Genomic DNA, 23260 nt, shown 5'->3' on the forward strand with positions numbered 1-23260 from the left:
ATCGCGCTTACACAGGCTTCTTATAAAGCAGAGATTTCTTCTCTGAGAGGTTTGGCATTGGTATGAGATCTGGGACCGGCGGGGGAACTGAACGCACGTTCAGTTCTCGCCCTGGATCTCTAACCAGCTCATCTCATATAATACACAGTGCTTGAACTTCAAGCACTAAACTTTTTTTTTACAAGTTACAAGCCAGCCGCAGTGAGGGTTTGTGCGGCTGTGTTAATGCTGCGGAGTCCAGCAGGATGGGCGAGCTTAGAGCACAGTCTGAACCCTGCAGTAAGTGGACTGCTGCCTTGTCTATCTGCTAGGCGGTGGCTGAAGCAGCACCACCGCAGCAGCATTGTCCTCTCCCTCCTCCCAGAGCAGCTGCAGACCGGGCGCCTCCTTCTCTCTGCCTTCACACATCTGCAGAAACCAGAGTGACTGGGGAGGCTCCGCGGTCCCTCTATAAGGCAGTCTGACTCCTGAGTGAAAGTACAGCATGGACGAATGTTGGGAGTGGTGGACGGGCTTGCCTCAGTAACTGTTTTCAGCACTTTTAAAGCGGTACTCAGACATTGATTAGGCTTATCCTCTCTCAAATTAATTTTGGAAGCCCCAGGCTTCTGTATTTGCTGCTCCCTAGCAGTCTGAACTATCATCAGGCAGCTGCACAAGGAGCCCGGGGACAGAACCTACCTCAGGACACTCACCCACCTATTGCATGCAGCGGATCCAGGATCAGGGCCTGTGCCACCTGCGCCGATAACTGGAGGGCGGCACTGAGTCAATGAAACTAAAAAATGAAGGATGTTTCGGACATCCTTCCTTTCAGTAGCGCTAGCGGCGGTCGCGGGTGACGGGTCTAATCAGCCACAGCCGCTGCTGTCTCTAAATCAGCTCACCCTACATCAGGGCTTGAAGAGAGCCAGTATACAGTGTTATGCCATACCGCAAATGGCGCTGGTAGCAGCAGCAGCAGTATTAAGTGGAGATGTGTCCCAGTGGGGACACATCTCTGAGCAGCACTGGCTTGAACAAGCATCGGGTGATGCCGGGTCCCGTTGCAAGGACAGAATTACACTACAAAACTGGCGCCGGTCGTGAACCAATCACAGACCGGCGGCCAGCCTAAAGGAATCCTCATTGGCGGTGGGGTAGTCTTTAAAATTTGGTGCCGTCTGCAAGTCAATCACGGCTTGTGGACCGGCAGCCAATCAGAAGCAGCTACGCGGCTGTATTTGATTGGTTGCCAGTCCGTGTTGTGATTTGTTCACAGCCGGAGCCAAGTCTAAAGCCTGGAGGGAGGTTGCTGAGCCTCTCGCAGAGCCGCTGTCCCCCACCCCACTGCCAGGGAGGTGGAGAAGCCAGACTTTGTCAGCACAGTCTAGTCCAGAAATGGAAAAAGTGGTGCATGGGGTGAGAGAGGGAGGGAAGTAGTGTGAGGTAGAGGGGTTGGGTGAGGGAAGTAGGTAGTGTGAGTTGGAGGGAAACAGGTAGTGTGAGGAGCAGGGGGTGGGTGAGAGAAGCAGGTAGTGTGAGGTGCATGGGGTGGGTGAGAGTCAAGGTAGTGTGAGGTACAGGGGGTGGGTGAGGGAAGAGGTAGTGTGAGGTATAGGAGGTGGGTGAGGGAAGTGAGTTGTGTGAGGTACAGGGAGTGGGTGAGGGAAGTGGGTAGCGTGAGGTACAGGGGGTAGGTGAGGGAAGTAGGTAGAGAGAGGTACAGGAAGTGGGTGAGGGAAGTGGGTAGTGTGAGGTACAGGGGGTGGATGAGGGAGGTAGGTAGAGTGAGGTACAGGGAGTGGGTGAGGGAAGTAGGTAGAGTGAGGTGGAGGGAATCCGGCAGTGTGAGGTACAGGCTGTGTAGTAGAGGGAAACAGGTAGTGTGAGGTGTAGAGGCTGCATCTCATTGTCAAAATCCCTAAATCTTGGGGGGGGTTTCAACTAAAATTTACATAGCCCCACTTCAGTATTCCCCACTTCGAGCACTATATATATATATATATATATATATATATATATAAAATATCATACAAACTTGGCACTCACATGCTTTTCAAACTGCAACTCCTTTGAACATAGGGAATGTTGGTTCCAAAATATTGCAATAAATTGTTAAGCTGACCACCGCTTCACGGTCATTCCCATCTGGCCAGTCCCTACACTGATTCTCAGATAAATGAACTTGATCTGCATACATTTTAAACATGAAACTGGGTCCTGCCTTAATGAGACAGTACCACACCCAGGGCTATCAGTTAATAAGCACCTGGAAAAAGAAAAAAAGTTTGTCTTACATTTGAAAAACAGGGTGCCCTAGCAAGTGTGACCTCAAAATTTAAATAAACGACAGGCTTAATCCACGGCACTCAACCATCTGGGGTGCCCTTGGCATGTGACCACACCATCTACTGTACATAAAAATATCATACAAACTCGGCACTCACATGCTTTTCAATATTCCAATAATTTGTTAAGATGACCACCGCTTCACGGTCATTCCCATCTGGCCAGTCCTTTATCTGAGAATCAGTGTAGGGACTGGCCAGATGGGAATGACCGTGAAGCGGTGGTCAGCTTAACAAATTATTGCAATATTTTGGAACCAACATTCCCTATGTTCAAAGGAGGTGCATTTTGAAAAGCATGTGAGTGCCGAGTTTGTATGATATTTTTTATGTAGATGGTGTGGTCACATGCCAAGGGCACCCGAGATGGTTGAGTGCAGTGGATTAAGCCTGACGTTATATATATATATACAGTCAGGTCCATAAATATTGGGACATTGACAGAATTTTCATATTTTGGCCTCTATTCACCACCACAATGGCTTTGAAATGAAACAAACAAGATGTGATTTAACTGCAGACTTTCAGATATAATTTGAGGGTAATTACATCCAAATCAGGTGAACGGTGTAGAAATTACAACGGTTTCTATATGTGCCTCCCACTTTTTAAGGGGCCAAAAGTAATGGGACAAACTAAACAATCCTAAATCTAACTTTCACTTTTTAATACTTTGTTGCAAATCCTTTGCAGGCAATTACAGCCTGAAGTCTGGAACGCATAGACATCACCAGACGCTGGGTTTCATACCTGGTGATGCTCTGCCAGGCCTCTACTGCAAATGTCTTCAATTCCTGCTTGTTCTTGGGGCATTTTCCCTTCAGTTTTGTCTTCATCAAGTGAAATGCATGCTCAATCGGATTCAGGTCAGAGGATTGACTTGGCCATTGCATAACATTCCACTTTTTAGCCTTAAAAAACTCCTTGGTTGCTTATGCAGTATGCTTCGGGTCATTGTCCATCTGCACTGTGAAGCGCCGTCCAATGAGTTCTGAAGTATTTGACTGAATATGAGCATATAATATAGCCCGAAACACTTCAGAATTCATTCTGCTGCTTTTGTCAGCAGTCACATCATCAATAAATACAAGGGAACCAGTTCCATTGGCAGCCATACATGCCCACGCCATGACATTACCACCACCATGCTTCACTGATGAGGATCATGAGGAGTTCCTTTCCTTCTCTTCTCTTCCCATCACTCTGGTACAAGTTGAACTTTGTCTCATCTGTCCATAGGATGTTGTTCCAGAACTGTAATGGCTTTTTTACATGTTTGGCAAACTCTAATCTGGTCTTCCTGTTTTTGTGGCTCACCAATGGTTTGCATCTTGTGGTGAACCCTCTATATTCACTCTTGTGAAGTCTTCACAAATTAACCTTTGACTTTGACACATATACAACTACGTCCTGGAGAGTGTTCTTGATTTGGCCAACTGTTGTGAAGGGGTTTTTCTTCACCAGGGAAATAATTCTTTTATCATCCACCACAGTTGTTTTCCGTGGTCTTCCGGGTCTTTTGGTGTTGCAGAGCTCTCCGGTGCATTCTTTCTTTTTAAGAATGTTCCAAACAGTTGATTTGGCCACACCTAATGTTTTTGCTATCTCTCTGATGGGTTTGTTTTGATTTTTCAGCCTAATGATGGCTTGCTTCACTGATAGTGACAGCTCTTTGGATCTCATATTGAGAGTTGATAGCAACTGATTCCAAATGCAAATGTCACACCTAGAATCAACTCCAGACCTTTTACCTGCTTAATTGATAATGAAATAACGAGGAAATAGCTCACACCTGTCCATGAAATAGCTTTTGAGTTGATAGTCCCATTACTTTTGGTCCTTTAAAAAGTGGGAGGCACATATTGAAACTGTTGTAATTCCTACACCGTTCACCCGATTTGGATGTAATTACCCTCAAAGTAAGTCTTCAGTTAATGCACATCTTGTTTGTTTCATTTCAAAACCATTGTGGTGGTGAACAGAGGCCAAAATCTGAATATTCTGTCAATGTCCCAATATTTATGGACCTGACTGTATATATATATATATATATATATATATATATATATATAAAGTCCAGTATTAGACCACACTCACGTCTGAAAATCCAATTGCTGGGGTAGCCACCCAAATGGGATCACCTGTATCCCTGCATACAAAAAATGAACAAAGGGGGTGCACTCACCAGTCTTCTAAAATGAGTTTTTATTTCATCTTTTTAAAAAAAAATTTACAGCATCATAGTAAAGCTCCGACGTTTCGGTCCTAGCCATGGACCTTTGTCAAGGTACCTTGACAAAGGTCCATGGCTAGGACCGAAACGTCAGAGCTTTACTATGATGCTGTAAAAATTTTTTTAAAAAGATGAAATAAAAACTCATTTTAGAAGACTGGTGAGTGCACCCCCTTTGTTCATTTTATATATATATATATATATATATATATATATATATATACACAGAGCTCACTTGTTTCTCCCGATCGGCTTTACTGACGTAAATTATCTTCTTAAGTTATTCAGTCTATTCAAATTTGCCAATTAAACTCAATTTTTCAATAGTAGTTTTTATGAATATTTTGTGACAAAAGTCTCCCACAGAAAATCCCAGGGGATAATTGATTCAGTTTAACATACAGTACGATAATGTAAGAAGCTCTACTCGACTCATCACTGTTTAAAGCTAATATTTGAGAAGTATATTATTAAACTAAGATTGAAAATTCATCATTTTAAATATAACACTGGACTGAATACAACAATGCTGTAAGTGGGAATGAGCAGAGAGAAGATTCCACTAAGAACCCTAAAGTTACTAATGATTAAACATTTATTGTGAAAAATGCTGGACACCAAACCCATATGTAGTAGTCTGGTAGTGCTCCCTTACCTTATGATTTCCACAGGAACTGAGTAAAGTCATTGAGTAGGAGATTCAGGTGGATATTCTGAATGCATACCTACAACATGATCCATTTCAGGATGGACAAAATGTTCTGTTCCTGGATTTCCCTCTTAATTTATGATTGCTGTCACCTGTGTTGAACTAGTTACTTAATAAGAATGAAGGTTTTAAGTTCAACACAGGTGATGGCAATCATACATTTAGAGGGAAGTCCAGTAACAGAGCATTTTATCCATCCTGGAATGGGTCATGTTGGGACGTATGAGAATGGTATATTACACAGGTTCTCAAACTCGGTCCACAGGACCCCAAACAGTTCATGTTTTCCACGTCTCCTCACATTATTACAAGTGATATAATTAGCTCCACCTGTGGATCTTTTGAAATGTGTCAGTGAGTAATGAATACACCTGTGCACCTGCTGGGTGACCTGGAAAATGTGACCTGTGTGGGATACTGAGGACCGAGTTTGAGAACCACTGGTATATTACTTGGTTACTTTATCACCTGTCCAATCAGTCAATACCTCCACAATCACCATATTCATTAGAATCATATTGACAGAACTTTTTCAAGTGATCACAGTAAATACAGGTTGAGTCTCCCATATCCAAAATGTTTGGGACTAGGGGTATTTTGGATAACGGAATATTCCGATTTTTGGAATATTTGCATATCATAATGAAATATCTTGGGAATGGGACCCCAATATACACACAGAATGCATTTATGTGTTATATACACCTTATACACACAGCCTGCAGGTAATTTTATACATTATTTTCAATAATTTTGTGGGCCAAACAAAGTTTGTGTACAGAAATTAAATTAATTTATGTTTCATTTACACCTTATACACACAGTCTGAAGGTAATTTTATACAATATAATTTAATCATTTAGCCTTAGACAAAGTTTGTGCACATTGAACCATCAAAAATCAAAGGTGTTATTATCTCAGTCATGGCAAAATGATTCCGTATTTCGGAATATTTGGATACGGGAGGCTCAACCTGTACCCATCATTCTCCTGCACAGCAAATATAGCTGTTATTCTCTTGCACAGTAAATGCCAACCATTCACCTACACAGAGCACCATTCTCATAGCAAAGCAAATGTCTGTCCCTCTCCTACATAGCAAATGCCTGCCATTCTCCTGCACATAATATGTCTGCCATTGTTTTAAAAAGGAGATGTGCGCCGACCCTCGTGTTTTGGTTTTGGGTTTGGATCTGGATCTCCCCTGGCTTTGGATCTGAATCTGGTTTTGGATTTTATTTACTTGGTGACTTGTTTTTCGGTTTTGGATCTGGATTTTTTCTTAAAATATCATAAAAACAGCTAAAATCACATAAAATGGGACTGTTTTTGTTCCTACAGTATTATTAACCTCAATAACATTTATTTCCAGTCATTTCCAATCAATTTTGACCACCTCACAAAATTATTTTTTTCATCTAGTTAAGGCCAAAAGGTTGCATCCAGCTAGCTGGCTAAGCTAAGCGACACAGTGGGCGGCACTAACATGTGGCAGTTCAGCTTCTAATTTCCAACATGGATACAGTGTGTTATACAGTGTGGTTTGGATACACCAATAGTGCACTTACTGTGACAATAGTGTTGGCAGAGCAGGGTTGCTGACGGTGTCCTCAGTACTTGGAATGACAGTGCAGCAGTGCTGGTAGTGTCCTCAGTGCAGGGTTCCGGCAATGTCAGCATAGCGGGGGTGCCAGAGGTGTCTTCAGTGCAGTTTTGCTGGCTGTGTCGACAGTGCGGTGGTTGCTGACAATGTCCTCAGTACATAGGATGGCTGTGCTGTGGTGCTGGCAGTGTCCTCAGTGAAGGGTACCGGCAATGTCGTCAGTGGCAGTGGTGTCTTCAGTGCAGGTTTGCTGGCTGTCGGCAGTGCGGGGGTTGCTGCCGGTGTCCTCAGTACATGGGATGGCAGTGTTGCGGTGCTGGCAGTGTCCTCAGTGCAGGGAACAGACGATGTCAGCAAAGCCGGTACACTGCGGTGTCTTCATTGCAGGTTTGCTGTCTGTGTCGGCAGTGCGGGGGTTGCTGATGGTGTCCTGAGTACATGGGATCGCAGTTCTGCAGTGCTGCGGTGCTGGCAATGTCCTCAGTGCAGGGTACCGGCGGTGTAAACAGAGAGGGGGTGCCAACGGTGTCTTCAGTGCAGGTTTGCTGGCTGTGTCGGCAGTGCAGGGGTTGCTGACGGTATCCTCAGTACATGGAATGGCAGTGTGGGAGTGCTGGCAGTGTCCTCAGTGCAGGGTACCGGCAGTGTCAGCAGAGCGGGGGTGTCAGCGGTGTCCTCAGTGCAGGTTTGCTGACTGTGTCGGCAATGCATGGGTGTTCTCAATGCAGGGTTTCGGCGGTGTAGGCAGCATGGGGGAGCCAGTGGTGTCAGCAGTGGGGGTGCCGACAGCTGGTGTGTCGGCAGCTAGGGGTGCCGGCAGCGGGGTTGCCAGCAGCAGGTGTGTCGGCAGCGGAGGGTTCCAGCTGCGGGAACCAGCGCCATCTTCTTTTTCCCCTGCATTCAATGGGCTTAACACTGATTGGCTGAGAGCCGTGACAGCGCTTTGTCCATTGAAGGCAAAGGGATTTTTAAAAATGGCCGCTCGAGGCAAAACCCCGAGATCTGACAGAGGATTGCGAGGTTTTGCCTCGATTAGGGATCCGGGGCAGGAGGAGAGATCCGAGGGGCACCTCGGATTGGCCCTTGATCCCCGAAGTTCGGGTGGGTCTGGGTCTCAGGGAACCGGACCTGCTCATCTCTATTTTAAACATGACAGGCCAAATGTAATAGGGTGAGAGTTAGAAAATGTGAGAGGTTTGTCACACTTTTTGAAATTGGCCAATGTAATAGAGTCTGAGAACAAAGCAACAGAGCAAACTCGCGTGTTTTTCAGACTCAAAAAACTCTCACAACTTAAAATCTCATCCAGATGTTTCTTATTTTGAAGATAAAACTCAACCAATGTGACAGTTTACTGCTAAACTCTCACATTTTCTAAACTCTCACCCTATTACATTTGGCCTGACATGTCCACTATTCCCCTAAATAGGACATACTAACCCACCATTCTCTAACACAATACATGTCCACCATTGTCTTAGCAATAAATGTCCATCATTTTCTGGCAGAGCAAAAGCCCACCCATTCTCCTACACAGGATATGCCAGCATTTCTCTTACACAGAAAGTGGCACAGCAAAAGCTCACCCATTCTCCTACATAGGATATGCCAGCCTTTCTCTTACACAGAAAGTGGCACAGCAAATGTTCACCCATTCTCCTACATAGGAAATGCCAGCCTTTCTCTTACACAGAAAGTGGCACAACAAAAGCCCACCATTCTCCTGCACAGAAGATGGGCAGCATATTTTATTTATTAAGAAATATGTATATAGCAGTAGCACATTTTGTTGCGCACAATTGGGCCATCCACCCACACAGGAAGAACCAACAGTTCTCCAACTAAGGCCCGTATTCAATTTGAGGCGAAAAAGTATCGCACGCATGCCCTATTATCCTCGTATTCAATTCCTATGGACGGGAAAACGGGACCCGGCGAAACTTGAGGTGGCGAAAAAAACCGGTCAATTTTCAGGAAATCATCCTTTGCCACCCCCTACAGATGTTCAGACATGAGAGATCACTATGGGTACCCCCGTTTTTACCTGCTGAAGGGAAGTTGGGTTTTTAAATAGCCACGTCAGGTGCATAAATGCGCCTGTGAAAAAGTGATGAAGAATAGCATTTAGGATTTTTTTTGGGGAAAAATAACTATGCCCATCAAATTTGGGGTACATGAAAATGGGTGCAAGCATATTTTTAAGTCCCTAAAATTATTTCTAAAACTTCGTCAAAAATGCACCTGCCGCTACTACCCACTATGAAGGAAACATAGTGGGAAGAAAACACCTGCCGCATACTTTGGAACCCCTCTGGAATCTATTTTGCTACTTTAGGATTTGGTTCCCCATTTTTTCTTTAACCCCTAAATACAAGTTAATTTTTTGGGGTGTCCCGATTTTTCGAAAACTTTTTTTGACATTGTTTTTAGGGGGCATTCCCAGGGGTGCAGGCTATTTTTTTTTAAGTCTGCACCCCTAAACCCCAATTCTGCACTTTTTTTTCTCCAACTAAAGGCTGGAGAAAACTTATCCCTGTTTTTTTACAAAGACTTTTCGCACCGGCGAATACGGGGATAATTACAATAGGCGAAAATGACGTCATTGGCCAATAATGGGTTTTCACCTGAAATTTAATACGGGCCTAAGTACAGCCATCATTATCTTATAGTAACACAAAAAATGCATATCATTCTTCTACGTGCCAAAAAAAGAAAATAAAACTGAGAGTATGTGTGCTACATGTATAGGCAACCATTACTTTCACTCTATGCATAATTGTAATATTGTCTGATACATGTCAGCAATATTGTAGATAATGTATATAGCTGATTTCTCCTCTATGGGATAGTGATTAGGAGGCCTATTCTTCATCACTTAATTTATACAAAAGCAGGTGAAAAATAACAATTTCACCTAATTTTTTATAATTTAAGTGTCAGCCTCATTCATAAATCATGTAACGCAGGAGATATCACAGATAACTGCTGGTTACAATAGTGCCTCAATAATTTCCACAATCCCCATACTTTAGTATGGGGATGTTGAAATTGTGTAATGCATCAAGTTTCGAAAGTGCATTTTTTTCAGAACTTGTGAGTGATACTCTATGCCACCCAGAGATGGCGTACAGCTCCCAATACCATGCACAATTTACATGGCAGCTTGTGCAGTAGAGGGATCTATTCAGATCCCTCCTGCTGTGGTTACTTACCTCTGGCATCTCTGGCTGTCACCAACTCCCTCCTGTGCTCTTCAACCAGTGGGAGCTTGTGCTGCAGGGGCACCGGGGGGAGGTTAGAAGCAGTGGCGGTCAAGTGGGGAAAGGGGTCGGGGGGTCAGACTGCAGCAGTGGGTTATGGGTGGAGGAGGGTTGGCTACAGACACCAGTGGCCACAAGGGAAGGGGGCCGGCGCTGACATCAGCAGCCGTGAGGGGAAGGAGAGGGCTGGCACTGACACCAGTGGCAGTGGGGGGAGGGATGGGTGATCAGCTGGCACACTGACTCCAGTGAAAGGGGGAGGGGGGATTGGCTGACACTGACACCAGCTGCAGCGGGGGGAGGATTGGCCTGCACTGACATCAGCAGCAGCAGGGGAGAGGAGCCAACGCTGATACTGGCGGCCACAGGGGGAAGGGGGTGGCAGTGGGGGAGAGGGGGCCGGCACTGACACCAGCAGCCATGGAGGAAGGGGTTAATGACACCAGGGACACATTACAGAGGATCTGGAAGTGGGGTTGGTGGAACACCATAGAGAGGAGCTGGGGGGGGCACAGTATGTAAAGAGGATGTAGGCAGAGAGGGGACAGTGACAGAGGAAAAGTATCACATTTCCGAAAAGATGTCTTTGCAGAAATAGTATCTTTTCAGAAGTGATACTTTTGTCATTGAGGAATGATGAATAGGATTAAATTGAACAATGAACTTGTGGCGAGTTCAAAACTAAAAGATCACTCATGATTTTATTATTATGATGAATAGACCCCTAGAAGCCAGATGATTTTGGTATTAGGCCAGCCCCCTTTTCAGACACCCGCATTTTGCAGCATTATGCCATGACAAGGAAAAGGTGGCGATTCTCAAAATTAATGATAATTTCATCTCCCCTCAGTAGTATCCTGGATGTTCCAGGAGAGTAAGTAAGTATGGTGTATAAGTGTGATACCCAACTAAAATGGGTGTATCACTTTCTTACCAGGCAAGATTTCCTGTCCATGGAGGTGGACATCTTGGATTTCAGGACTACCTTGCCCACAGTGCACTGCATTATTCAGGAGATGTGGGGGCCATCTTGGATTGTGTGTCCCATGCAAACTACTCCCAAACTGCACTTGGAGTTAGGGATAGGCAGAAAAGTTCACTATACTGAGTTGAGCCACATGGCTCAACTCAGTGAAGTGTCTCGAGTCAGTGTCTCGAGACACGACTTTTTAGATAGTGCAGCGCTGTAGCCAGCAGGGAACCCAGCAACTCAGAGTGAGTCGCTGACAGCACCGCCCCCTACACTGCTGATCTAACACAGTGGAGAAGTATAATCAGGTTGGATCAGCAGTGTAGGGGGTGGAGCTGTCACTCACTCTGGCTCCCACTGACAGAGAGGTTAGGGAGGTGAGTGTCTCAACACACCAAACGCTAAGTGAGTTGAACCATTCACTCATCTGAATGATTCGAGTCAGTGTGTTGAGACACTCACTCACTCTATTTGGAGTGCAGCTGAGACATAAAGGCAGAGGAGGTGTTTTTGAGGCTGGAGCAAGAGAAGGAGAAAAGACTGCGAAAGAAAGGAGCAGGAGAGCTGCATGAAAGAAAACAGAGTGTAAGGGCCTGATGATTGAGAGAAGTAGGTGAAGCCTGCAATTTGTCAGAGACCAAGAGAGGCAAAGCAGAAAGTGCAGTATTGTACAGCTAGGGTTAACACCTTTTAAGTTTCCAATTCCCGGACAGAGGATGTTGTTATTGCAGACCCTCAAACTGTCCCATTTTTGGTGGGGCAGGCACACTTATAGAGCACTATTCTGCCATCCCACCTGCTGACCAGAGTTTCCCACAGTGGGGAAAGTTTGGAAGGAACATTTGCTCACCTATTATTCTGCTATGCATAGCAGAACAGCAAGTGAATAGATGCCGTGCTCATGCGTGTGGCATCTAATCCACGTCAGGTGATTCTGTGGGCAGCCCAGCAGCTCTGGGAGCAATGGGCACAGCCCCAGAGTAACAGAAAATGGGGGCTTGAAGTGCCTTGCCCCCATGACTCACAACCATTGCCCCAAGACTCAGGGCTACATCCCAATGACTCATGGTTGTGTCTCCATTACTCCTGGCCACACACCTTTCTCATGTGCACAAAGGCCCTGATTCAGAGCCAGACGCTCTGACAGAGCGCTTGCTCTGAATCAGGGCCATCCCTCTTACTTTTTGGAGCGGCCTCCTGGCCGCTCGCATAGCTGTGGGTGACCACCCACAGCTATAGCGAGCGGCCAAAATGATGGTCGTGATGGTCTTGTGACGAGACCCTTGCAGTAGGGTCTCCCTGCCGCAATCCCTGGGGTGCTTTTGGCTCTATCAGAGCCAAAAGCACTCCCACTGACATCACCATCGACAGCACGCCCCCTTTGGTGCGAGACCCATAACAAAGGCTTGGTCGTCGTTATTCGGGTCTCGCGCATGCGCACGACGGAGCCGCCTCCGTCGTGCGCATGTGCACTTGGGCAACATCGACCCGCTCTCGAGCGCTCAGCTCTGAATCAGGCCCAAAGTCCCAAACACACACTCCCTTCCAATCATTGCACACACACATTGGCATTTAATTTATGTTTTATGGGCACTGTTCCTGTTTCTAAAAAAAACAACATCTCAATAGTTTAAAGAGTCACTTTAAGCAAGTTGTTAAAGTTATTTGTGCTATTTCACAGCACTGCAGCAATATATATCATTCTAAGACCCTCCTTTTGCCAGTACATATTATTAAAGGGTCCAATATACACATACAGAGTTAAGTGTTACCTGGGTTACCAATATAGGGATGGCCATAGAATAGTGGTGGTGATGCCGCCATTGATGGTTAAACTGTGTGCATGCACAATAGAAGCCAAAGCTTCATGCATGCACAAGTGAGCTGTGCTGGTGACTCTACTTACAGGTGCCCACAGCTGAATGCAAGCCAGTAGCCATTGGATAACCATGTGATGGCTGACAATCATTGTAGACAAAAATATTCCCTTTGGATCAGGAACATCCATGGTTGCTAACCATCGGTTTCCAATATCCATCCCTAAACCAACGCTGTACGAATGTATTGAAATAGGATACATCATATTGTAATAATGAGTGTAATAGTGATTGTTAATGGTACTGTGATTCTGTGCTTATTTGAACCTTTATTTATTTATTTTTCCATCAATAAATTTTTATTGAGAATAAATTAAAAAAAACGGGGTACAGAAAAAGGAGAAAGGGGCATAGGGGGTAAAAGAAAACACAATAACAATGAAAATTATAAGGTATGAACAGGACATCCATAAATATCTAACAATTATTACAATACAAAATATAGCAAATAGATATACTAAACATCTGAATCTCCTGAGGGAGGCTCATTTAGATTGCAAGGGGAAGAAGTGTTCAGAGGGCTAATTCTTGCAGAGGGGGCACCTCTACCATCAGTGACATAGATATGCCATGGGTACCACTTTACAATATGTGAAGATGGAGCCTTAGAGTAACTAGCATCCCTAGTCTCCATTTCGAAATTAAATTGAGTTTTTGTAACAACTTTGGCAAATGGGGGGAAGGGGACTTCTAATGCTGGGCTATTGTAGCCCTAGCAGATATTAAAATATGACCAAGAACATAACAAACAGGTTTGGGAATAGTGACCAATGTAAAAGGGCTAGAGAGGGATCTAGAGGCAATGTGAGACCTAAAACTTCCTGTATAAGGGAAAATACTTCTGTCCAAAAAGGGCGTAAAGAGGTGCAGTCCCAAAAAATATGAAAAATCGTACCTTCAGAGTGGCATAAGCGCCAGCAAAATTTAGAAACCGTAGGCCATTTCAAATATAGTTTAGTAGGTGTCAAATATAGTATGCATAGGAGTTTAATATGCATTTCAGCGTGATTAGTGCATTTAGATAGGGAAAAAGAGGTTAAATGGATAGATTCCCATTGTTTAAGGGTAAAGGAACATTGAAGATCAGCCTCCCATCGAATCTGAACAGAAGATTTGGTCATCTGGTCAGCAGGAGACAACAGTAAGTACCAAAAGGAGATGGCCCCACGGGAAGATGATCTAGAAAGTCTATTTAGAATTTGGTCTGGTGGTGTTTGGCGCATGGAGGGGCCAGTATTAAATTGAGCTATCCAGTGATGGAGTTGAAGATAATAAAAACAAGCTGATGGGCCCAATTCAAATTTGGTACATAAATCAGAAAACGGTAAAATAGAGGACGGGGAAAGAAAATCTGCTAGGGACTGAATACCTAATTGCATCCAGTAAAACATTTGGAGATTGGGAAACAAATTATCTAATGCTTGGAGGGATATGGTCCTAGTAGGGAGAGTGAAATTAAAATGAGTTGGGAGCCTAACATCCCATATCTTTAGGGTATCAAGGGCAGACTTGGGAAGTAATGGGGATTGTGGGCGTAGTTGTTTAGGTAACCATAGAAGGTCCGATAAAGGGAATTCTTGAAAAAGGGCACATTCTAGGTCCACCCAGGGCTTAGTGTGGGGGGGGAGAAACCAATCACACAGCTGGGAAAGGAGGGCAGCTTCATGGTAACTAGGTAGGTCAGGGAGATTGAGGCCTCCTTGTTGTCTAGAGCGTATCATATGGTTATAAGCTATTCTAGGAGCTTTGTGTTTCCATACATAAGACGTCATCAGTTTCCGCATTTGTTGTAACATTTTACGGGGTATTGCGTATGGTATAGCACGGAACAGGTACATCAGTTTGGGCAGTAACATCATCTTGAATGCCGCTAGACAGCCTAACCAGGAGACCTCGTGATTCATCCAGGCAGTGGTTAAAGTTGTCAACTGTATCAGCAGAGGGGCGTAATTAACAATGTGAACATTACTAATAGAGGAGGGGATAGAAATGCCTAGGTAGGATAGGGAGGAGTCCTTCCAAGAAAAAGGAAAACGTCCTTTCAGGGATAGAAAGATTGTAGGGCGAATGTTGATAGGTAGAGCTTCCATTTTAGTTGTATTCAATTTGTAATAGGAAGCAACATTATAGTTGTTTAAAATATTGTGGAGGGGAATCAACGAAGTCTCCAGGTCAGTCACAAACAATAAAAGATAGTCTGCAAAGAGACACAATTTATGAGAAGTGTTACCTACTGTGAGACTAGGGAAATCAGTGGATGAGCGAATCATTTGGGCGAGGGGTTCTATAGCCAATACAAAGATTAGTGGGGAGAGAGGGTATCCCTGTCTAGTGCCGTTAGATATCTGGAAAGGTAAGCAAAGGAAGCCGTTGCTAAAAATCCGGGCTGAGGGGAGAGTGTAAAGAGCATTGATTGAGCTTAGGATATCGCCTTGGAGTCCAAACCTGTATAACACCTGGCGCATATAGTCCCAATGGAGTCTGTCGATTGCTTTTTCAGCATCTAGTGATAAGAGGAGAAGTGGTCATTTATTATGTGAGGCCTATTCCACTAGGTCCAGAACCCTACGTTTATTGTCGGGAGCCTGACATCCAGTAACGAAGCCCACCTGGTCAGGGTGTATTAACTGAGAAAGTAGTGGGTTCAGACAATTAGATATTAATTTAGCATAGATTTTGTCCGTGTTAAGCAGTGCTATAGGTCTGTAGTTTTTACAGTCAGAGGGGTCCTTGCCCGGCTTCAGTATAGTCACAATTTGTGCCTCCACCATTTCGGCTGGAAAGGAGCCAGTTTTAGAAGCCTCTAGATATAGCTGTAAAAGGATTGGGGAAAGGACGCCTCTGAATTCAGAGTAAAAAGAGTTAAGAAAGCCATATGGGCCCAGGGCCTTACCCTTAGGGAGTTGCCTAATTACAGACTGTATCTCCTCCAGTGACCAAGGGGTGCTTAAGGATGCCAGGCTACCTGCATCTAAGGTAGGAAGAGACAAACTATCTAGAAAAGAAGAAATAATAGGGGTTGTGGGTTGAGGGGTGGAGGGATCTTCAGACAGGTTATACAATTATGCATAGTATTTTGAGAACAGATTGGCAATGTCAAGGAGATTAAGGCATTTGGAACCGGAGGGGGAGAAAAGACACTTAACCCTATTTCTGGCTTGGTGACCGCGGAGTTTACGAGATAAAAGGCAAGAAGCTTTATTCCCGGCAGTATAGAACTTGTGACGTAATCAAGTAAGGGCTGAGTGCATGCGGAGCATAAACAGTTTCTGGAGCTGCTGTCGGACCTCTGCAGTTGTTTACATAACAACCTAGTAGGGTGGGCATGATTCTGAGATTCCAAGGATCGAAAGGAAGACTCCAAATCGATTTGTGATTTATGGGAGCGAGCCTTAAGTTGAGCACTTTTTTGGATAGAGGTGCCGCGAAGTACCGCCTTCAGGGCACACCAATATGTAAAAACTGAAGTGTCCGAAGGTGAGTTGGTCTCAGTATATAGCATAAGAGAATTTGTAAGAGCCTTTAGAATCTCAGGATCATGGAGATGGTAGTCAGTAAAACGCCAAGGGCGTGTAGGTGGAAAATGTTTATCAGTACTCCAGGACCATAGGAGAGGAGCATGATCGGACCAAGTGATGGGGAGAATTTTAATTTTCTTAGTGGACTGGAGGATCCTTTTATCCAGAAGAATAAGATCTATTCTGGAGTAGCTATTATGGACAGAAGAGAAGAAAGTATAGTCTCTCTCATCTGGGGAAAGGGTGCACCAGGTGTCATACAAGTCAAACGCAGCTAACAGTTTCTTAAAAGCAAGTGAGGTGCCCACATCACGGGGGGAAGAAGAGTGTCCCTGCGAGGAAGAGCGATCCAGTTTGGGGTCAAGGACTAGGTTAAAGTCACCCATTAGTATTAGGGCGTCTTGACAGACCTTAGCAATTTCTTCAAAAATTTCTCTCAGGAAAGGGACCTGGCGAGAATTTGGAGCATATATAGAGACTAGGGTAACTGGAACTTCCTCAACAATGCCAGTAAGGATAAGGAAATGCCCATTTTTATCTTCAGTATTCCTATGTAGAACAAATGGGGTATTTACATGAAATAAAATAGTGACCCCATTCCGTTTGGATGGGCCATTAGCGGTATAGCAGGTAGGGTACCTATGGTCTTTAAATATGGGGGGTGCTGCAGAAGAGAAATGAGTCTACTGTAAGGCCACAATATTTGCTCTATGTCAGGGGTCTTCAAACTTGGCCCTCCAGCTGCTGTGGAACTACACATCCCAGCATGCACTGCCACCTTTTTGATATAACAGCATGTTAAACTATGTGCAGTGCATGCTGGGATGTGTAGTTCCACAGCATCTGGAGGGCCAAGTTTGAAGACCCCTGCTCTATGTTGATGAAAAGTGGAGAGAGCTAATCGACGTTTATGTGGGGAGTTAAGTCCCTTGACATTTAGGGAAAAAACCTTAACCATTTATAGTCATACAGTTGTGTGAGCACCGTGGATATACCTGCTATGAAAAACAAAAGAAAAAAAGAAAAACACATCTTTAAGAAAATGGAAAGAAAAAAAAGGGTGAAACAGAATCAAATCAAACAGCCCAGTATATCGGGCCACAATAGTTGCCGTGGGGGAAAAAAATGGCAAAATGGTTAACATGTGGGGGGTGGACTGTTCCAATACCCACCCAGAGACCTCCTGCTGTCCAGTAAGCCAGTCAGGCCACGCCCCCTATTTGAACCTTTATTGAAGTACCCTCACCAGCGTTTTTAGAGCTACTGTATTCAAAATAAATCCACATTTTTTTTGCATATGTCTTTTCTGAAGTTGTCTGTGTCTTGGGGGCCTTGCCTCTCTGCTGTGGTTGGAACCAAGAAGCAATAGTGCTGTTGAGGTCTGTATGCCAGTGCAAGAGCTGATTTCTGGTGAGCTGCTTTACCCAGCTCAGCTACAAACTTCGCTTCATGCTTTAGGCATTCAGTGTAACAGTAAGTATGGCTATATACAATAACCCACACAACCTGGTTAATTTCCAATTGACTAGTTACCTTGATTCTTTATACATCTGTTCTTGTGTATACAACTCTGCTAAACCACCAAGTTATACACACATTTCCAACAGTATAGACATTCCTCTTATTACTAGGTAAAATAAGGACCCTCATGCTGAATAGTTAGAGTGATAATTCCACTTACATTTTCTGCAATTATTAATAGCTACAGACTACTATTGAAGTCAATTCTTCTTAATCAGTAATGCAGTTCCCATTCTAATGCATGATGTTTGCAATAGGAGTCAGACACAACATGCAGCTACTACATCTCCAGTTTCTCTTACTTGGCCTTTTCCTTCAGCCTCATCTTACCTCATGATGTCACTCCCATAGTGCTGAGGAGCGGACGCCGGGGATGGATGGCAGCAGCACTGGAGCGGGTATAAAGGTAAGTGTTTGTTTTTTTTGTGTGTGTGTTTGTGTGTGCGCGGGGGGGGAGCAACTACAGGGGGCTCACTACTGTGGGCAACTACAGGGGGCTCACTACTGGGGGCAACTACAGGGGGCTCACTATTGGGATCGACTAGGTGCAACTACAGGGGGCTCACTACTGGGGGCAACTACAGGGGGCTCAATACTGGGGGCAACCACAGGGGGCTCACTACTGGGGCAACTACAGGGGGCTCACTACTCGGGGCAACTACAAGGGGCAACCACAGGGGGCTCACTACTGGGGCAACTTCAGGGGGCTCTCTACTGGGGGCAACTACAAGGGGCAACTACAGGGGGCTTACTACTGAGGGCAACTACAAGGCACAACTACAGGGGGCACTACTAAAATTGGCATAACTACAGGGGGCACTACTTGAAGGGGCACAACTGCAAGGGGCACTGCATATGGGGACAACTACATGGGGCACTACTTTAATGGGCACAATTACAGGGGGCCCTGCATAATGGGCACTACTACAGGGGGCATTGCATAAGGGGCACTAGTATAGGGGGCATTGCATATGGGGCACAACTACAGGGGGCACTACTTTAATGGGCACAACTACAGGGGGCCCTGCATAAGGGGCACTATTACAGGGGGCATTGTATTAGGGGCACTAGTATAGGGGGCATTGCATTTTGGGGCACAACTACAGGGGGCACTGTATAAGGGGCACTAACTTGATACACACAGTTTACAGGTTATAAACTATGTTCCCAATAATCTGGTTCTACATGGACATAAAAACTGTGCAACCTGTCTTGAGCTGAGGTGACAGACTGGCAGGAGCAGAGAGGAGGGTTGGTGAAGTAGATCAATCAGGGTGGGATGTAATAGGCATTACTGTTTGGCATAATGTGTTTTTGGCATTACTGTGTGCACAATGTGCTATAAGGGGCATTACTGTGTGGCATAATGTGTAAGGGGCATTACTGTGTGGCATAATGTGTTGTATGTGGCATTACTGTGTGGCATTATGTGTTGTATGTGGCATTACAGTGTGGCATAATGTGAAATAGGGGCATTACAGCATGGCATAACTTTGTTATAAGTGCTTTAATGTATGTCATTATGTGTTATACGTGGCATTATTGTGTGGCATGTGTAAGGGGCATTGCTGTGTGGCATAATGTGTTGTAAGGGGCATTCCTTAGTGTGTTATAATGTGTAAGGCACTTTGCTGTATCATGTAACCACACACCTTAAACATTAACTTTGGGTGTGTTTGATCTTTGGGCGGGGGGGGGCGCCTGAAACTTTTTTGGCATGGGGGAGCAAAATTTATAGTTACGCCACTGACAATCTCAGTGACAACTAAATACACTCAACCTGAACTATTTCTCATTTTCAGTATAACAACTTCTCTCTTGTATGATTACTCTGTCCTGTCCTGGACAGGCCTCATCTTTCTTTTTTGTATATTCTGTTTTTATTAGAATATTTAGAAAAAAATTACAGTTGATATAAACATTGCACATCTGATAAACCCGAAGCAGATAATAATTAAACATTTGTTTTCTTAGAAAAATCAGGCTAATAGCACAAATAACACAATCTATATCAGATATATAATATATCAAAAGAGAAAAATCACATAACAAACAAAAATAGATTTTTAAAAGGAAAACAAATAGAAAGACAATCAATAAAAAAAAATAAAAAAACAGAGAAAGAGGACAAGAAAAGAAAAGCAGAGAAGGGAAGAGAGGAGAAGAAAGAAGAAAAGGAGGGACTATCGTGTGTATAAGAGTAATAATAGTTGTTATTCTAAGGATCATAATTTATATTGTGGATGAGGTGGAAGACATATAATTTCTGTGGGGGATAGTGGGGTGGCACACAATTTCTCAAAATTAGTGAGGTCCCTTTTTGCTAAGGTAAGCCTATTATCTGAGGTAAGGAAATGGCGTACTTGCAAAAACTTCCAGAAATCCGACTGAGGAATGTTCCATCTCTCCCGGATCTCTGAGAACTGTTTAATGCCAGAAGCATTTACCAGCTGACCAACTCTGAAGAGACCCACCTCGGTCCAGTTGGGAAAATGGGAAGGGTCAATACCTGGCGGGAATCTTGGATTAGCCAGAAACGAAGTTAGAGGGCCAAAAAGTGAGGAGATGTTAGGGATAAACCTTAAAGTCTTCCATAAAGAAAGGGTGGGAGAGATAGTTGGGTGAGGAGGGGATATCTTAGGAAGAGACGGCAACCATGGAACTATCTCAGGGTGTTGTTTCATGAAGCAGCCTTCAATGGCAATCCATTGTTTAATATCTGTGTCTCTGGTCCATTCAAGGATTCTATTTAGATGGATGGCATGATAATAGGATTTAATGTCTGGGAGCTGAAGGCCACCTAACTGTTTTGAGCATGATAGTAAGTCATGTCTGATTCTAGGTCTCTTTCAGGACCAAATAAATTGACGGATCAGTAAAGTAAGTGATCAAAACCAAGATTCCGGAACAGCAATTGGCAATGTCTGGAGAACATAGAGCAGTTTGGGTAGTGTATTCATCTTCACCACATTAATCTTTCCTAACCATGAAAGCTGCTTCAGGTGCCATTGGGAATAATCCGAGCGGATTGAGGAAAGAAAGGGGAGAAAATTTGTTTGGAATAATTGTGACAGATTTCTAGTAAATTTAATCCCTAAATATGTGATATGGGATGGGTGCCAGGTAAATGGGAAGGAACCTTGTAAACTCGCTATTGTAGGGGAGGGGGCAGATAAATTAAGGGCACTGGATTTCAAAAAATTAATTTTAAAATTGGATAATTTCCCAAACTTTTCAAATTCCAACATCAAGTGCGGAAAAGATGTGACCGGTTGAGAAATAATAGCTAGGAGATCGTCAGCAAATAATGCGAGTTTATATTCTATCCCGCCAGCCTGAACGCCTGAGATATGAGGGTTGGTTCTAATAGACCTCGCCAGAGCTTCCATGCAAAGCACAAAGATTAGCGGGGGCAATGGGCATCCCTGTCGAGTACCATTACTTATTAAAAAGGGATCTGATAAGGTGACCCTGATCCTCACTCTTGCTGATGGAGACTCATATAGGGCTAAGATCCTCTGTATAGCGAGAGGACCCAATCCCACGTGACCGAGAACAGACCTCATAAATAGCCAACTAATCCTGTCAAACGCTTTTTCAGCATCAATTGATAGAAGAATGGTAGGTACATTTGTCTGCGACACTAACTGAATCAGGTTGAGAATATTAGTTGTATTATCACAAGCTTCTCTGCCCCTGACAAACCCTACTTGATCGTTGTGAACCAATTGTGGGAGAAGTGGATGTAATCTATTGGCTATGAGTTTGGCGTATAATTTAAGATCAACATTAAGGAGTGAAATTGGTCTGTAGCTCGGACACAGGGAGGGGTCCTTGCCTGATTTAGGAATTACCAAAATATATGCTTCTAGGGATTGTCTAGAAAACTGAGAGTCTGCAGAAATTGTGTTAAAGGCATTTAAAAGCATAGGGGCCAGTTTATCCTTAAAAGTTTAATAGTATGCGATGGTTAGACCATCTGGGCCAGGGCTTTTACCTGAAGGGGAAGAAGATAAGACAGAATCGAGTTCTTTCATTGTGAAGGGAAGCTCTAGGGCGTCTCTATCTGAAGGCGACAAGGTGGGAAAGGTGGCTGTGGAGAGGTAGTCTAATATGTCTTGGGAAGAAACAGGAGGTGATGATGTAGAAGAGGAACCCGCCAGGTTATAGAGAGTTGAATAATATTGTCGAAAACAGGAAGCAATTTTAGATGACAATGAGTGAGATGTGCCTGAACTATCTTTAATAGTTGAGATAAATCCAGATGCTAGAAGCTTCCCTGGCTTATTACTCCACTGATAAAACCGGTTCTTACATTTCCGTAAAGATAACTTTATGTCATCAGAAAGTATCCTATTGAGTTATGCACGAGCCTCTGACAACTTCAAATAAACATCGCCAGATAGAGATGATTTATGTGAAGTCTCAAGCAGATTGATATGCTGGAGTAGCGTCGAGATCCGTGCAGTTTTCCGTTTCTTAATGTAAGAGCCAAGTTGAATAAATTTGTCTCTAATTACACATTTATGAGCTTCCCAGATAGTAACCTGTGAAACTTCGGGAGTAACATTCAAAGCTAGATAGTCCGAGAGAGCCGTGTCAACTTCTGTTTTACAATAGGGATCTTCGTTAAGCCGCCAGGACCATTGTCCGAAAGAGAACCCAGGTAGTGACAACGTCAAAGAAACAGGGGCATGGTCCGACCACGTGATGGGACCAATATTGGCGTCAGCGAGCAAGTGGAGATGTCTGTGACTCAAAAAAAAATAATCCAAACGGGAGTATGTCTTGTGGGGGTTGGAATAGAATGAATAGTCACGACCGGTGGGATGCAAAATACTCCAGGAGTCGGCCAGCTGGTGATTATGGAAACTCTGTTTAACGTGTCTGTACTTAGCCTGTGAGAATCGAGGGGAATTAGAAGAAACATCACGTATAGGGTCCATGGTCCAGTTAAGGTCTCCCCCTAAAATTATAATACCCTTTAACCGAGAATCAAGCTGGTCTAGGACAGATTTCAAAAAGTTATGTTGTGCCTGATTAGGGGCATATACATTAATAAATGTAAAGTCCTGGTGGAAAAGTTGACAAGTAATTAGAAGTACTCTACCTGGAATCAGCTTATAAATTTTAACATCGGAGATGGGTAATCGTTTTGAAAAAAGAATCGCAACTCCCTTAGATTTCCCTTCAGGACTATTACTAAAGAACACCGTAGGATAATGACGGTCAAGAAGGG

The sequence above is a fragment of the Taudactylus pleione genome, unplaced genomic scaffold, assembly GCF_031769625.1.
Source record: "Taudactylus pleione unplaced genomic scaffold, aTauple2 ptg000138l, whole genome shotgun sequence".
Classification (NCBI taxonomy): domain Eukaryota; kingdom Metazoa; phylum Chordata; class Amphibia; order Anura; family Myobatrachidae; genus Taudactylus; species Taudactylus pleione.